The 17,807-nt window shown below is 46.8% G+C and overlaps 1 protein-coding gene across 6 annotated transcripts in view; it reads left to right on the top strand.

The window, feature by feature from the left end:
- Nucleotides 1-17,807, top strand: part of Etv6 (ETS variant transcription factor 6) — a 215,532-nt gene that overhangs the window by 62,856 nt on the left and 134,869 nt on the right. Inside the window, exon 1 of one of the 6 annotated variants that reach the window (XM_074076039.1) lies at nt 4,243-10,549. The exons of 4 other annotated variants lie outside the window; for them this stretch is intronic. The gene's annotated coding sequence lies outside the window, so the exon portion shown is untranslated. Of the gene's footprint in view, nt 1-4,242; nt 10,550-17,807 lie in introns of those variants that run through there. One more of the 6 variants, XM_074076040.1, reaches the window with a different exon arrangement.

The following is a 17,807-nucleotide window of genomic DNA, read 5'->3' as shown; positions in this document are numbered from 1 at the left end:
AAGCCCAAGATGTCACCTTTGACAAGACTTCACTATATTTCATACCTTTGACCATCTCTCCCTCTTTTTCCCTCCTGTCTTCCGCCAGCCTCTCTCTTTTAGCCCTTCCCTTCCTGCTCCCTTTCTTAAACAAAATCAGGCATTGGGGGGCTGTGTCCTTCCCCAGCAACCCACAAAAGGATGCTGTGTGTGAGCTCACACCAAGGGAAGCTGGCTGTCAGGTCCAACCAGTCACGGTCACGGTGGGTTTAAGCTCCCAGCTAAGCTGTGAGTACTTTGGATCCTAAACAGGTCAGCTGCCTGTGTCTCTGGTTACCCTGAAGCTCGGGTTTCCCTGTCAGGTCCTCATGGCTGCTGCTTCTGCACAGTCTGTGTGGCCATGACTTAGAACAAGGTTTGAGGTTTCCATGCCCAGCCCTTTGGCAGGCAGCTTCATGGAAGGAGTGTGCTGTGAAAGTTGGAAGGAGGTTGTGAGGCCTGGGGCCAGTCATGTGGAGCTGACCTGTGCCCACCAGTGCCAGCAGTTTATATCTGTGAATTCTACTAGCTTTCAAGGGTCCCTGTCCTCACTGTTTCTCTCTCTCTCTCTCTTTTTTTTTTTTTTTGGAGAAGAGGTACCGGGTTTTGAAATCATGCTTGTTAGGCAGGTGTTCTACCACTTGATTTATGTTCCCCAGCCATTTTTTTTGCTTTAGTTATTTTTCAGACAGGGTCTTGCGTTTTTGCCTGGGGTCATCCTTGGACTGTGATTCTCCTATCTCCACCTCCTGCTTAGCTGAGATTACAGGTGTGCCTCTTGCCTGACTTGTTAAGGTGGAGTCCTGATAACTTTTTGCTCAGGCTGGCCTGGAACCACAATCCTAGCTACCTCCTGAGTAGCTGGGATTACAGGTGTGTACCACTGTACCTAGCATATCATTGTTTCTCTCTGCTTGCCTTTTGGCTGAGCATGAAATAAACATTGATTCAGCATCTACTAGGTACAGTTACTCTGACAGGTACTAGCAAGGATGGGGACTAGGATACAGAGACAAATGAGAACTAGCCTACAGGGGGCCTTTGTGTCTGCTCTGTGTATCAGTAGAGGGTAGGGCTAGTGACAGGAATACAGAGTTGGGGGGAGGAGGACAGTTGGAAAATCACGATAAGCCCTAGAGAAGTAGGAATAAAGTGTTAGTTTGGAAAATTGTTCCAGTAGCTTCTGAAGGTATTTGTAGGGGATTTTTATGTAAATTTGGGGCTGGTCTGGCCATGTGGCCCATGCCTGCGACCCCCTCCAGGCTTCCCAAACCTCTTTTGACTAGGTGGTTTGTATTAGCATAAAATCTTCCTTAATTTGTCACAGCAAGGTTTGGGTAGAGGCCATGCCAGTGTGCACACACACAGCTCCTCTCCTCCTGCCCTTGGGTTCTCCAATTCTCATTGGGAACATTGGCATTTCATGATCATGTCTATTACTCCATTTTATGCTGCTATGACAAAATACCTGAGCCTGGGTACTGTACAAGGAAAGAGGTTCATCTGGCCACCACTGGGTCCAATAGCATGGTATCTAGTGAGCCTGCCATTCCTCCTGCTGCATCACCATGCAGAGAAACAGAAAGGGCATCCACCACTGTGTGGAAGGGACCAAGGTGTGGAAGTAACCTCAGTTTAAAACAGTCTGTTCTCGCGAGACAGCATTCATCCATCCATGAGGGTGAAATCTCCCACGACTTCGTTACTGTCTCCTAGGCCCCCCATACAGGTTTCCACACCACCACACTGGGGACCCAGTTCCAGCACAGGGACCTGAGCTCACACACTGTGAACAATTGCTGCCTGCTTTTCTGCCTGTTTTCCCTGTCGGCCTCCCCTGAAGCCACTGCTTCACTTTTCTCCTGGACCATGCCCTGACCAGAAGTGAGTGGGAGCCATTCAGACATCTTTTCTTTTTCTTTTTCTTTTCTTTACTCACCATTTAGCCTCCTACTGAGTTCGTAGATGTTACACTGTGAACATGTGTGCGAACGAGTAGGTCAGAATCCCAGATTTTACTTGTACTGAAATTCTATTTTGCCTCGTGCATGGCTGAAAGAAAAGACCCCATTGATCCTGAGATGTTCGTTGGTAATGTATTCTGCCCTGTTCTGTAGCAGGTTGGGGTTGGGCTTCCCTATATTGCAGCAAAGTTAAGTGCACTGAAAGTGGATGGGAAAGACAATGTGTATTTTAAAACTCTCAGCGTGGTATCCAGGTGAATTGTGACTTCCTCTTTGTCCCTCAGGACTGGCATGTGCTCTTGTCTGTGCATTTACAACTTGTGATGTTTCTCACTTGCCTCAAGGGGAGGCAAGACTTGTCCCTCATCCATTTCTTGATTCAATTGTGGATCCACACCTCCCCTTGTATTTGGCACGCAGTGTGTACTCAAGATCTTTTTGTGTACTTGAGAAATACACTCAAGCAGTCACCAAGGGAAGGGGCAACTTGGCTCATGAGAGCTCTTGGAGCAGTGTTCATGGTAGGGGACGGGTTTGGAAAAAGATGCCTGAGGAGCCAAAGGGATGGAGGAGAGGCCAGCTGCATCCAGGAGCTACAGTCGCTCTTAGGGACCATTCCTGGGTGTTATTGGATGTGGGAGACACAATTCACTTGTTCCGAAGCCTAGCCACGGTGAGTTTTTGGCTACCTACTATGCACACAGCTCACGCAGTGGAATAGTTCAAGTTAAAGTGCCTCCGGGAAGTGATGCATAAAGCGACATAGAAACACATGTAAGTAAGTTCACATGGGTCGGGAGCAAGCACGTGAGGAGTTCAGCTCGACAGAGGCAGAGAAATACCTGTTGTGGTCCAGGTGCTGTACAAAGTGCTAGGAGCTTCAGCCTATGCACAGGACGTCATTTAGTCTGCTCACATTTCACGATGGGTGTCTTTATCTCTAGTTCACCAGTGGGAAAACTGAGGTTCAGAGGTCAAGTCACTTGTGCAAAGTCACACAGCCAGCAAATTTCAGTGCCTGGATTTGAACACAAGGGAGAGGGCATGTGATGGCTTTGTGGTGAGGGCAGAAACTCTGTCTACTTTGTGTGTGTGTGTGTGTGTGTGTGTGTGTGTGTGTGTGTGTGTGTGTGTGTGTTAGGGGCAGGTAGACAATCTATGGATGGGCAAAGGGAGAAGGCCAGCACAACCAGCTTGCTTTTAGCTCTGAGGACCTAGCCTGCCCTTGCATAGCTCCAAACACCACCCAGGATGGACGACAGGCTGCTGACAGGGTTTGTCTGGCTCCTCGTAGAGAGCACTACAGAAGAAAACCTTGTGTGACACACACAGACATGCTGTTTCCCAGAGTCTCCAGAAGCCGTTTGGAGTCACACACAAGCCAACCACACACCTCCCACTTCCAGCTTTTGTTGTCTGGGTATCTGGGTGTCAAGAACCATCAGCTGGAACCTGTGCCTCATGGTACCTGGGAACTTCCTGTTCCCTTTGTGGTGTGTGCACTCCTGTCAATGATTTCATGTTGCCTTGTTCCTCGTCTCGTCACCAGCATGACTCATGAAGTCACTTGGGAGGAATAATCACCTCCAAAGAAAGACTGAGGGGATGAGAAGTCAGAACTCAGAACATAGAGCCCGAGTGTGCTTGGGACCAGTTTCGTAGTTAAGAGGCGTAATTGGATGTGAGAGGGGAGTGGGTCTGTGATTCCCATCCTTCCAGAAAGTGAAGGCTTCCGTAGAGACAGCGTCACATGTGTGGGCTTGGTGCCCCTCTGATGGCTCTGCAGGAGGTGACCATGGTGCAAGAGGAAAGCTCTTGCTCCTTGTTGTAAGACTTGGTGATCTGGTCTTCAGAGAGTGGGGCTTGGTTCCTCCCCCACTCCTACTTCAAACTGGGTATTCTTGAGGCACCACGAGTAAATGAAGGATGAACTTGGCACTGGCTGGCCATAGGGTGTCTCACATGAAGGTATTCTGCTTCTTGGAAAATAGGATTCATTACAGAGGAGGCAGAGCCCCATTCAAGTTAAGATTGTCAACATTTATCATTAGTGGAACCATTTGAACTTGGTGTTTATTAAAAGTTTACCCCATTTGAATGACTTCTTTAAAAAACAGTAACCAACTACTTCTTCAAGTCTCACACAGTGGTTCCATAGTTATCCATGTCGCAATTTTAGCATTATAGTAATATCAAAATATTATGTGATAGCATATGTTGGACTTTACAAAACATGTAGACATGCGTTATCACTTATTTTTAATGGCTCTGCGACCCACTGAACTGAAGCCACAGTTTAAGGCTGTCTATAAATTGGGTTCTGCCCAACTGTGGGAAGCCAGGACCCAGCACACAAGGTGATCCAGCATTACCTTAGCACTGCTGGCTGCTCCGGCAGGTGATGTCTGCTGGGGAAAGGACCAGTTGCCAAATGGCCAGGTGTGCTGTTCACAGCCTGGAAGGGGCAGCTGCAGCTGAACTTTGCCCACATTTTCAGGAGTTTTCTCATCTTCTGGGTGAAACCTGAGCAGGCTTCCATTTGGGGGGAGCCCTGAAATTAAAGCCCTTGGCCAAAGCTTTCTGCCTCTTCCCCAAGGATCTTTCTGAGGGTCCTTGGAGCTGTTAGGCTGCCATCTTGGAACAGGTGGGACTGGCTTGGTGGTGTTCATGCCTGATAAATGGATTCTCCCAGGATCTGAGGGAGTCACTCTCCAGATCACTGACTGTGAACGAGAAAGGAGGTGTGACAAGAGTGGCAGGGTCTCAGTCCTCTTTGCTGTGACTACCCACAGCTTGATTCATAACCTGGGAGCCATGTCAATATGACTGACTCATATATGGAAAACGCAATGGCCTTTGAACTCTTGGCTTGATACAGTCTTGACCTTGGCTAGTTACCATCTTAACCTCAGGAAAAACTGCCCTGGGTTACCCCAGATTACGGTTTCATAGATTCTCTCCACAAATAACTGGTGTTTTTAAAGATTTTTTTTTTTAACCTTGTATGTCTGAAGTAGAAGGCTATCTCTTTTGTAGTGAAAGAAAAACCATGTTCTCCGTGATGTGCTGGATATATGGGTTAAAGCACCAAGACCAGCTGTGTTCTGTCCCTAGGTTTTTGCTGACCCATAAAGGCATTTGATTTCTTTCTACCAGGTTCTGTAGCTCTGCAAACTAGAAAGAGGAGTTCATGACCATCTATATGCTACTGGGGGATTTTTCTGTGCAAGCAAAAAATTATTGATGCAACCACAGGACTTGCCTTTGGCTTCACGAGGTGTATTTTACTCCCTCTGGAAAGAGGCCAGCAATAATGACAGAAGCACGGTGCATTTGTCTTTGACCTTACTTTTGACAGTTCTTCCCTCACAATCCTTAAAAGCCCGCCCTACCTTTTAAGAGCAGCAGACGGCCAGCAAAGCCTAGGGTCTGTGTCTGCCTTTGTAGGCCTTTGAGATTTGGGGAGAAAAACCATGCCCCTTTCTGGTTCTCTCATATCTTGGCATTTTAGAGGCGTCTGGAGAGAAAAGTGGCGGAAAAGCAGTCTAACCTGCTCCACAAGTCTTGTACAAACAGAGGAAGTCCAATAAGCCTCTGGTGTGGGATCGCCAAGCTCAAAGGAACCAATTGTAGTATGCATAAAGGTACAAGTCCCCAGGACTGGGGAGCTCCATCCATCGAAGCCCAGGGAACAGCCGAGCTTAATGACTGTGGACTCTTGGGTGAGGTGGCCCTGCTGCTGGGTGGACATCTGACAGGTGTCCTTGCTGTGCTAACCTATAGCCTCACATCAGCTGCTTAGACTTCCTCTTGCAGGTGCAGATAATGGTGGTGGCCACTGCCCTGAAGAATGTGGGTGGCTTTGTGAGCTGGCTTTGATTTTTTCCCTTTTGCTCTGAAAGCAAACCGGCGCTTAGAAGTAGAAGCAGGAGGCTTCTGTGGCCCCTCCAGGGACTGCCATATGCCTTTCCCCAGAAAATTACTTTTTAGTGGTCCAGTCATGCCATGAGGACACCAGGAGATGTGGGCGAATGAATGCCTTTCCCAAATGTGTCTACAGGGCAGCTTTAAGCTGCTCCAGGCAGTGGGCCCATGGCATCTCCATGAGGAAACGCCTTGTGCCCCCTCCTTGGCTCTCCCCCTGCCCCATTCTAGACCTATGCTACCATTGTTTTTGGTGACCCAGAAAAGGTAAAAGTGAGGCTGTCTTTTGTGGAACTGCTCTTTGTAAATGAGAAGTGCTGCCAGGCAGAACATGGAGACTCTTTCTCTCTCTCTCTCTGGCAGTACTGAGATTTGACTCAGGACCTCACGCTTGCTAGGCAGGCACTCTATCACTTGAACTACTCACCCAGCCCTTTATTTTTCGGATAGGGTCTTGTGTTTTTGCCTAGACCAGCCTGGACTGTGATCCTTATACCTCCACCTCCTGCATAGCTGTGATGACCCGGCTTACTGATTGAGATGGAGTCTCTCTCTCTCTCTCTCTCTCTCTCTCTCTCTCTCTGGGCTGGCCTCAACGCGTAATCCTCCCAATTGATGTATGCTTCCCAAGTAGCTGGGACTATAGGCATGAACCACCATGTCCAGCTGGGGTATCTCTTTCTCCACTGCAATAAGAGTCGAGAATAAGCCCAAGTATGCAGTTTTTGATCTTTGGGAGGCAGTGATATGTCAAGTAAAAATATATTCCTATCCGGCATCTCACACAGCGCTTAATAGAAAAAAAACTTTGATTGAAAATATAACTGGGCTGGTGGAGTTGCTCAAGTGATAAGAGTGCCTGCCTAGCAAGCATGACGCCCTGAGTTCAAACCCTAGTACTGCCAAATAAATAAATAAAATGATAGAAGAGTTTATTAGGAAAAGCTTATAAAAAAAATGTAACTGGATGGATGAGTCCATGGGTGCTGCTTAGTATAAATATTTTTCTATTCTAGTGAGATGGTTTCCCACTTATCCAGAATGATGTGTGGCAAGGACTGAGGATTGCCTATGGAGAAAAATGGTGTTTGTTTCTCCCTAATATTTCTGCATGAAAACAAGGGCTTCTTAAACCATTGGAGGTTTTGAAATTTCCCCATTAGTTTTAAGAGAAGACAGAGAATTTTTTTTTTGTTCTACTTTCTTGACCCAGGAGGAAAAGCAAATTTGAGAAAAATAAGGGACAGGACAGGAAGCGTTTAGAGGTTTAGTCATTCTTGTTAGGTCTGAAAAAGCTTCCACTGCATTCTCTTAGTTTCTTTTATGGACTTAACACTTCCTACTTTGAGGATGTCTTCCTCCCCAAGGGCCCAAAGCCCTGAATAGACATTATAAAAGCAAAAACTTCTATCAAAGTGCACTTTATCTCTGGTTTATTCGCTCAGATGAGAACATGGCGCCGGTGAGGGCCACAGGGTCACCCATTGTCTCGTGTTCCCTGAGACTTTCGTGGTGTTAGCACCCCAAAATCCCAACATTCCAGGAAAAAATAATCCCTATTTCCAAGCAAACCACGCTGGCTGGTCATCTAAGCACATGAACAGTTTAGGTAACTTGGATAAAGAGAAAAGACTCCACCTTAACCTTAAACAACCAGACCCCAGGGTGGAAGCGACTCAGGGCATGTTTACAGTGCTGTCCCACAGAAGAGGACTCAAACCACACAGCCAAAGGTGGAGGGGATGGAGACGAGTGGGGTACCACCGAGCCTGATTCTGGTTCCTGGGGTTTTGTCCACCATTGCTCTCTTTGGTGAAAAACAAAAAAATTACCTGAGTTCTGAAACAAGAAGTACAATCGTGGACACGTATGTGGGTCTCAGACTTTTTTATCTGAAAAATGACGATTCTGGTCTCTCTTTCTTTCTTCCTTTTTTGGTGGTACTGGGGTTTGAACTCGGGGCCTCATGCATGCCAGGCAGGTGCTTTACAACTTGAGCCATGCCTCCAGCCCCTCTGGTCTCCATTTCTAAGGCTGCTTCCTGCCCAGACTCCCCGTGGGGAACAGAGGAAGTAGCCAGCAGGAGCGATCAAGAGCAAGTGGACACCATCTCCTTCAGTAAGCCCTGTGCAGGAGGAGGACGTTTTTGTTGAGTGTAAACCTTTGTACATCCTTTGGGGGTGTGCAGCCATCTTTCTCCCCCATCTTCCCCTGCCATCAAACACTGTATGGTTTAACTGGGCAGCTCTGTCAGTGCTGGGCCTGCCATGGTGCCCTGGTCCTGCTTTCAGCCTCCTAGAGGACCCAAAACAAACCTCGATCTGGGGCTCCCTGTCCCTGGTCTGACATCTGGCTCTGGATGTCAGAATGTGCTCTTCTGTTTAACTCATCCAGGTCCAGCTTTGTAATCAGCATGCAAGATGCCAGGGCCTTGTAATACGTTGTCTGCCATCTTCACCAAGTCTGGGGTACCACTTTTCCTTCTCTCCCTGTCTCCTCCCTCCTTCCCACTCGTTCTGTTTTTTGACACAGGATCTTGTTATGTAGCCATATCTGGCCTCAAACTCAATATCCTTCTATCTCAGCCTCCTAAGTATGGGATTACAGGTGTGCACCACAATACCCAGTTTTGGTACCACTTTCATTTGGCCAAAGATCTTTGTTCCTCATTTTGGAGGAGAAATGTAGAAAGACCACAGCTTTGGAATCTGACATACTTTGCTTCGAATAATAGCATCACTTATATCGCTTGCAATTTCTTTTCTTTTCTTGGTGGTGTGGGGTTTGAACTCAGAGCCTTGTGCTTGCTGGGCAAGCACTTACCACTTGAGCCATGCTCTCTTAGTAAATTTTTGAATAGCGTCTTGAACTTTTTTGCCTAGGCCCACTTGGACTGACTGCACCAGTCTTCCTATTTATGCTTCCCACATAGCTGAGACAGATGTGTGCCATCACACACAGTTGAGATGGGGTCTCAAGAACTTTTCTCCCTGGTCTGGCCTCGAGCCATGATCCTTCTGATCTCTGTCTCCCAAGTAGCTGGGATTACAAGTGTGAGCCATCAGGCTTGCCAGAAAGTAAATTCTTTATCTCACTGAAACTTGGTTTCTCCCTCTATAAAGCAGAAAGGTACAGTAACTTAGGCATCTGGCACATAGAATGTACTCTGTATAGTTACCTCTTCATTGTCCCTTCTCCCTTCCCTTTGCCTCCCTCTGTCTAATTTCAGTGGTTGCAGAAAAGGTGTAAGTTCCCAGCAATAATACTTCCCAGCAGTGGGTGCTGGTGAGTATTGCACCAGGCTGGCCCCTGACACCTGATACTAGGTCACACGGCTCCGGCAGGCTATGGAACCAACTAGCAAACAGGTATCTTTAGCAAAGACCCAGTAACCTCCATGCAGGAAGGGAAGCATGCGTGTGACTAGAGCAATACAGACACCTTCCTTATCCTTCTCCCACACCTGTGCTCAGCCATGCTGGAGGTTGGCCTGTGAACACAGCTGAGGCCGGGCCAGCAGATGACCTGCTGTACTGGTTGTCACACAGACAGCAGGGGAGCCTCTGCTCAGCAAGTCTCTGATATTTTACCTGTGGCCACTAATGTGTGAGTCAAAAGAAACAGACACAGGTGTGGAATGATAGGCACCTGACACCAAGCCAAAGCTCTTATTGATCAAGATAGGGTTTTGAGAACTTTTTCCTGGGCTGGCTCTGGGTGTTGGAGGATTTCTTAGCTTTATCAAGGATGAGATCAGAGTCTGTCACTTCAAGTGACCTCTTGAGTAGCATGAGGCCAGGCTAACATGCCCACATGAGCATTGTCTCCTTCAGAATTCCCAGTCATTGTCGTGAAAGGCCATTAACTGACTGGTGTACATCATTGCTCCGTGTACTCCATGGAAGGACCTAGACTTTGCTGTCAGTAGGCTCTGACTTCCACACCTGCCTTGTCACTTATTAACACCTGTGCAAGTTTGTGACATTGCTGAACCCCAGGTTTTTATTTACAAATTTTTCTTGGCAGTACTGAGGTTTGAACTCAGGGCCTCATGTTTGCTAAGAAAGTGCTCTACCCCTTGAGCCCTTCCCCTGGCCTTTTTTTGCTTAGTTTGTTTCTCAGATAGGGTCTCACGCTTCTGCTCAACCTGGCCTCAGACCATGATCTTCCTACCTCCACCTCCTGAGTTGCTGGGATTATAGGTGTGTGCCATCCTGCTCAGCTCCAGGTTTTTAGTCTTTAAGACAGAAATTAAAATCTCACACTTATTTGATTGGTGGGAAGTTTAAATGAAGTAATACATGTGCCCATCACGAAACAGTTGACAGTGAAGGATAGTTTTCTTGTCTTAATTTTTTTTTTTAAACTATAAGCTTCTTAAAGAAGACGTGTTTCTTTTCTTACTCATTTCTCCATTCTCAGCACCTAGCAGTGTCAGGTAATTTGTTGAATCAAAGAAAAGTCATTTATAAAGGTCTTTAATTGTTTGCTCATTTGTTCACCCACAGTGATCAACCGAGCATGGCACTGTCTTTGGGACACAACCAACAACACAGTCATGGTCCTTGCCCCCATTTTTTTGCATAGCCAGGAGAGAAACATTGCATTGAAAATGAGCGTCACGATCGGCCTTGGTCCTTGAGGTGGGTTTTCACTTTTGCAGATGGTGTCATTTGGTGTCATGTCCGACAGACTAGACCTGTCACTGGTTTTGGTTGGGTACAAGCAACAGCAGCCACCGTTTATGATGGTTTTTTTTTTTCGGCAGTCTAAAAGGATGTGTTGCTGAAGTATTTTTGAGAAATGGTGGTGTGACTGGGATGAGTTTAAATATTGTAAAGTGTCTTTCTTGAGAGGCCCCTGGCTTGATGGCTGGGATCACAGTTGAAAAGGTGACCTGGGTACTGACTTGAAGCCAGGCCACAAACCTGGTGATGGGACAGAGACCGGGTCTGTTGGGGACAGCTAAGAGGAGATGGGGCAGCTTGTACCAAGATTCTTCTATGTACAGTGGGATTTAGAATGTTGTCAGTAAGTCACTGGTGGCCCTCAGTGAAAACCCAGGACAAAACTTGAGTGTCTGTTGGCAAGCAGAAATGTCTGAGTGACACTGTCTAAACACTGAGCAAGTGCCCTGTCCTAGGGGTCAGGCACGGTGTGGTGAACGAGACAGCCACGTGTCTGCTAATGTGACATTTTCTCCTCACGATCACGTCCCCTCCGTGTGAGTGGGAGAGCGGGGGCTCCTGTGTGGCTTGGGGGTCTGCGAGGCAGATGAAGGTGACGTTGCCCCTGACTCTGGATGTGGACCCAGGAAAGTCACAGTCCAAACTGCAGTGAGCCATTGACCCGGGCACAAGGAGTTGGGAGTAGTCAGCCTTCGGCCCAGAGTCAAGGGCAGAGTCTACTGAGGTCAGGCGAGCGTGGTGACGGCACAGAGGCAGGACAGGGCACCTGAGCCCAGTCCAGCTGGGGACGATGATCGGGTGCAAACCCTGCAGGCAACCGTGAGAGGTTTTCTGAACACCTTTAGTGATCTAGAACGTGAGCATTGGCAGCGGTTGAAAGCGAGTGACATTTTTGTGATGGCCACAGGGCACTCAGAGTCACCCACAGATTTCCATTCTCAGCTTTTGCCCTGTGATATCGCTGTGACACACTCAAGGCCTGACTCTGACAATTAGTTCGGCTGGTTTGGGTCTGAGCTGTGAAAACACTCCCCGCTCCTCTCTGCAAGCGAGCTAATGCCCGTAAGAAGCGAGGCGCAGAGTCGCTGCGTGTTCATCTCTCACGAGCGATGGCCACGGGAGGGAACAATCGCAGTGGCGTTTGTCCTTGAACCTGGGTCTTCAAAAGAAATGGAAACTGTTGTGTAAGAAAGAGGCGTCATGCTCGACTGGTGTTTTCCGTGGATTTTAACTCATTCGGTTTACTCCAAACCTCACCTATTCACCAGCACAGTTGCCTTATTTCATGAGCCAAGGAAATGGAGGCCAGATTTGGACTCTGCAGGTTTTGTAGCATTAGTGGGAAGGATAGGTGTGGAGGAGGAAATGTGTGTGTTTGTGCAGGCTTGGGTTTGGTTGTGTTTAGTCTTGCCAGCAGGGGAAGGAATGCAGATAAGGATGGCTAGAATTGGTGAAAGAGCAAGTGCACACCGTAATTCCTACACAGGGGAGGCTGAGGCAGGAGAATTGTGAGTTTCAAGCCAGCATGGGCTACATAATGAGATTCTAATTAGAAAAAAAAAAAGAAGAAATGAAGATGCATTATAACTATGAGGTTAGTTTTAGTAAGTGGTTGATGATATGGTGGGGGGGCATGTCTCATTGAGGGGTCTTAGGTATCCTTCTTCCTTTTAAGAAGAGGTCCTTCAGGCCAGGTGTGGTAGTTCATACTTGTAATCTCAGCTACTTTTCAGGTAAGATGATCATGGTTTGAGGTCAGCCTGGGCAAAAAGTTAGCAAGACCCTCTCTCAACAAATAGGACAGGCATGGTGGCTTATATCTGTAATCCCAGCTATGCAGAAGGCTCAAACTGAGCAAAAAGTTAAAAAATAAAAAAGCTGAAAAACAACTAAAGTTAAAAGGGCCCGGAGTGTAGCTCAAGTGGTTGAGCTCCTGCCTAGCAAGTGCAAGGAGTTCAAACTCCAGTACGAACAAAAACAAAAACAAAACAAACAAAAAAGAAGGAGTCACCTCTGTCACAGCCTAGGAAGCACAGTTACTTTTGAGCAACTGCCTTCCAGGCAAGTCAAGCCGGCAAGCGACATGTCAGATATAGCCCTGCTGTCAAGGAAGTTAGAATCATGCTCTTTAATTTTGCATAGAGCTTGCATTTTAAGTCCGTTTCCTCCTAATTAGATAGACGTCTTTCCTCCGAGGAGCACAATGGTTGGAGCACTCTAAACCTCCAAACAAATCTAGGTGGTAAGAAATCAGAATTAGTGTGCCTGGAGCTCTGGGCTTTTTCTCCTGGGACCTCAGGAGTCTGGTGACAGGTACAGGAATTACCCAAATGAAGAATGGTTGTGGTGACAGGGACAGTTGGTGCTGGAGAGAAGAGGTGAAACTTTCAAGGTGGCGTCCTGAACAGACTTGTTTTTCAGAGAGAGAGAGAGAGAGAGAAGGAAGGAGGGAGGAAGAAAGAGAGGTGTAAAAGTGGTCATGGTGCCTGAGAGCACAGAGGCAGCCCCCCCTTCTCTGTAAATGGCTTCTGATTTGGAAGCCCCTAACAAGTTCTGGGGAATGGGAAGGAGGACGGTGGCTTGTGCAGGCATTGTCTGTTCCAGGCCGGTCACAGCACTGCAGCCGTGGCCTCTTTTCAGGGCGCAGTGCACACATCATGGTTCCCGTCAGTGCCTGAAATGGCTACTGGAGCTGAGAAGTAGAATTCTTCCTTTACTGAACTTGAATTCAATGTAATTTGAAATCATAGTCAGCTATTAAAAGTCATCTTAAGACTATTTGGAATGGCTGGTACATGTAAATTATGGTTTTCTGGTGGTGGGGGAGTGAACTGGGGTTTGAGCACTTGCAAAGCAGGCACTCTACCAATTGATGCACACCTCCAATCCATTTTTCTCTAGTTATTTTAGAGACGGGGGGTCTCTCAAACTATTTGCCCAGGCTGGCCTCAAACCACGATCCTTCCAATCAGCCCCTCAAATCTCTAGAATTACAGGTATGAGCCACCAGTGCCCTGCTGTAAACTCACCTCTTCAGCTGTGTAGTTTATGGCATCTACATACAGATAAAATATTGCTAGTGAAAACTTGCCGGATCTAGACACCAGGTTTCAAAAGGTAAAATGTCACAGTAATTTTGTTATCAACTGAATGTTGATAGACTATTGGGCTGAGGGCAGTATATTAGTTAAATTTGTTTTACCTGTCTGTTTTTTTAAGTCCGCACTAGGAAATGTTAAATCACACCTGTGACCTGCATTCTGTGTTGCTCCACAGTGCCGGTGGAGTCCAGGAAGGAGAGTGGAGCTTTTGGGGGATGAGTTTATGACTGAGGCCTGGAAAACAGGTTTTAATAAGAGCAAGTTACTTGAAGATCCTTTTCCCTGTGTTAACCAGAGTAACTTTCCAGTGTGTTTTTCCACTCATTCCCCCAGGAACAAAGAGCTCCATTAGTGCTTTGTCGTTTGTCTGTTGGATCTTCCACCTTTTCTCAGGCACACATCTTGGTGACTGTCACCCTGGATTGGACTCACTGGTGGTAGGAATATAAAGCAAGCCAACTACAGGGGAATTCCGGTGCTTTGGAGGACAGCAGCTGAGCCCCAAGGGATTTTCCCAGATCTTTCCTTGTAGACTCCAGTTTTGGGCAGCCGTGTGTTAGGATTGTTGGTGGCACCCCGGTCAGCTTGACTGGTGCTCCGTACCACCCATCGGGCTTGGTTTACAAGTTGCTTTTGGAAGATGCAAAGAGAATTTCAACCCCCTCCAGAAGTTTCAACACCCGAGCGGATTTTACATCAAGCCACAGTTATGCCATGGTCTTGTCACTGTTAGAACTCTTGAAGCTGGTTGCTTCGAGAAAAAGGAGGTAAAATACTAATAAAGTCCAGATTCTGGAAGCTGTTGGAAAGTTTGTTTTCTAAGAATTTATGTGTCCAGTTGCTTTTTTTTCTGGAAAAGGTTTGCATTTTAAAAATGAGGAAATGCATCAGGTTCTTTTTTTGGTAGGACTTAGGTTTGAACTGTGCACTCTGCACTTGCAAAGCAGGCACTCTACTGCCTGAGCCACACCTCCAGCCTATTTTATTCTGATAATTTTGAAGATGAAGCCTTGGGAACTCTTTGTCTGGACTGGCCTCAAACCTCAAGCCTTCCGATCTCAGCCTCCCAAGTAGCTAGGATTACAGGCGTGAGGGCCCCATTCTTGAGCAAACAACCCTTACCTTGTAGGGCCACTTTGTACACAGCCTTCATCACGAGGACCAAGAGGTTAAAAAATGTAGGTAGCAGGTGTGCTCTGGGGAAAAAGACTGTTTTGGGGTGAGGAACGTTAGCTCAGTCCACAGCAGCTGTGTGGTTCATTCAAGGAACTTGTCAACACTTCAGCCTTAGTGTTTACATCTGCCATGTCAGTTCTGTGCTAGCCTTGGTGGCCTGACTCCTGGGGGTCTTAGGAAGACATGGTGGCTTGTAATTGCAGGACTTTAAGAGCCTAAGCAAGTTCAAAGTTTCTAATAGTTTAAGGTTCTAAGATTTTATTAAGATGGCTGCAGGTTGGAGTTGAAAGCACTTCAGTGGCATGGCTTAGTTGTCTCTGTAGCAGCCCTGACAGCTACCGTGGGGTCATTCCCTTCACACAGGACACAGTGGCTTCCCAGGTGCCCAGCTACCTGCTGTGGGTCCTTGGTTAAGCAGGAGAAGGGGTCCAGGGCCTGGCTTGGTAGGAGAAGGGGTACAGAGCAGGAAAGAAGTGTATTCCCTCCCTCTTGCTTCTCCATTGACCTGTTCTGCTCTGGCCATACACCCTCTGGTGATGGATAGGGCTGAGGACAGGGACTCCTTGCAGAGTTCCTGAATTAAGGCTGAGCAGCTTTCAGGTGACCTCAGGGGAACTCCGGAGGCAGCTGGGAGGGAACAGGAGCCACCAAGCCACCTGTGTAGAGCAGTCGTTCCTATGTAGGTCAGGTAGCTGCCATTCAGGACTGACCTGTATGGCACCGATAATGCCTACTCTATGGTTAAAGGCAGACGATGGTAATTTACTCTGGAGGGAAGGACAGTTTAGCACATGAACTAATAAGATTTCTGAAATACATTGTGAAATAGAATCATTTATCAAATGTCTTGTGTTTTTGTTTTTGTTTTTTTTTATTGGTGGGACTGGGTTTTGAACTCAGGGCTTTGAGCTTGTAAAGCAGGCACTCTAGTGCTTGAGCCACACCTCCAGTGCATTTTGCTCTGGTTATTTTGGAGACAGGGTCTTATGAACTATTTGCTTAGGCTGACTTTGAGCCTCAGATCCATCTGATCTCAGCCTCCCAAGTAGCTAGGATTATAGGCGTGAGCCTTCTGTCTTGAGTTATTTTACTTATTTAGGTCTTGATTTCAGACAGTGATTCTCAACCTTACCTCTGCATATCAGACTCACCTAGGTCATTTGCTGACATTAATGCCTGCCTCCCATCCCTACAGACTATTTGCTTGTATATGAGGATATTTGTTAAGTTTCTCTGGGAACTCTAATGTAGAGCCATAATTCAGGATACCCAACTTAAAATGTGTGTTTTCTAAATTGTTAACTGATCCTGCGTCCCTAAAATAGGTGGAAATTCAAATTTTTCATACACTATTGAGCGCTAATGGTTTTAGTGAAGACACAAGCTATTATATAAAATAAACTACTAATTAGTTTTAACGACAAAAGGCTGGAGACGTGGCTCCAAGTGGTAGACTACCTGCTTAGCACGTGCAAGGCCCTGAGTTCCAAATCCCATACTGCAAAAAAAAAAAAAAAAAAAGTGAAAAAAGTTCAAAATCGTGTACAAGCTACATGCTATTTTTTTTTTTTCCTCTTTGGCAGCAACATTAGGTGACAGTCAAGGTTTGGTATTGTCACCCTAGTTCCTCAGATGGCGACACTGAGATGTGAACTGTTCCTTTTACATTGCTTTTTAACACAGCATTACCCACTTTTGTTGAAAATTATGTTGGTAGTAACGTTTTCCAGACATAAAAATCCTTCCTGACTCAATTTGTTCTCATTCCTCTAGATATACAGGGCTTTTTCTGTTTCACTGGTATTTCTCAGAAATACAATTTCTGATGGGTGCAGAACAGGGGAGTTCTCCAGTGTGACCATGGCCATGGTTGTGACCAGCCTACTTCCTCCTCTCTGCTGTTGGGGGAGTCTCATCTCAGGTAGGGCCTTGTAGGTTTCTCAGGACCACTTCCCGGGCCTAGGTAGGGCCTTGTAGGTTTCTCAGGACCACTTCTGTGACTGGGCTAGCTATGCAGAGGTAGAAAACAGAGCTCCTCTTAGCATTTCTTCCATTACCCACATTTGAATTCGAACAGAAGCCTTCTCTCCTTTCTCTGGTCTCGAACACCTAAAGTTTCTTAGTAGGCCTAGGTGGTCCACTTAAGCTATAGACAATTTGTGAAGACACACCCTCTCCCCCAAGGACAGAAAGTCTTTGTGGTTTCAGGGGAGGTTTATGTTGTCTCTCCCTACTTATTGGGGTTGTAGGTTTGAACCATGGTTTCTCTCTCTCTTCCTCTTCCTCCCTCCTTTTACAAAACTTCCAGGATATAAACATTAAAGAAAGAAAAGGATTGGTGGAGTGGCTCAAGTGGTAGAGCACCTGTCTAGCAAGTGTAAGGCCCTGAGTTCAAACCCCAGTACTGCAAGAAGTAAAAAAAAAAAAAAAAAAAAAGTACAGAAAGGAAAGAAAGAAAAGGCATAGTCTTCAGTGACGCTATGACAAAGAGAAGAAAGCCACTAGAGGAGGAGGTGGGGGGTTTAGGAGGCCAGTGGGGAGAAGGATTCATAGTTAATGGGTGGGTTGCACTCCATTGCCTGCAGGAGCCTGCCCCTCACCGCTCCTTTGCCCAGCTCTTCAGTCCTGTGAATTGCCACCGCAGGGGCACTGGGAGTGATGTACTAGAGGGTCACATGGTGGTGGTACTTGCCTAGAAGGTGTCTCTCATTTGTGGGGAGAAATTGAGAAACTCACTGCAATGGTGCCTTTGATACAAGTATAGGGCAACTCTCTCAGTTCATTACTCGTGTGCCCCAGGCAGGGACAGCACAGAGAGTAGCTAATTGTAATAGCCACGCGTTAAAGGGGACAGCATTAAATGGAGGAGAAAGCAGCTAATCAGAGGTGAACTTGGCCACTCTGTTGTGCTTAGGATTCAGGCTGCTGCGAATTGA

This window comes from Castor canadensis, chromosome 6 (assembly GCF_047511655.1).
Source record: "Castor canadensis chromosome 6, mCasCan1.hap1v2, whole genome shotgun sequence".
Taxonomy (NCBI): Eukaryota; Metazoa; Chordata; class Mammalia; order Rodentia; family Castoridae; genus Castor; species Castor canadensis.
The sequence above is the reverse complement of the archived record's forward strand: the minus strand, read 5'-3'. Positions and strand labels throughout refer to the sequence as shown.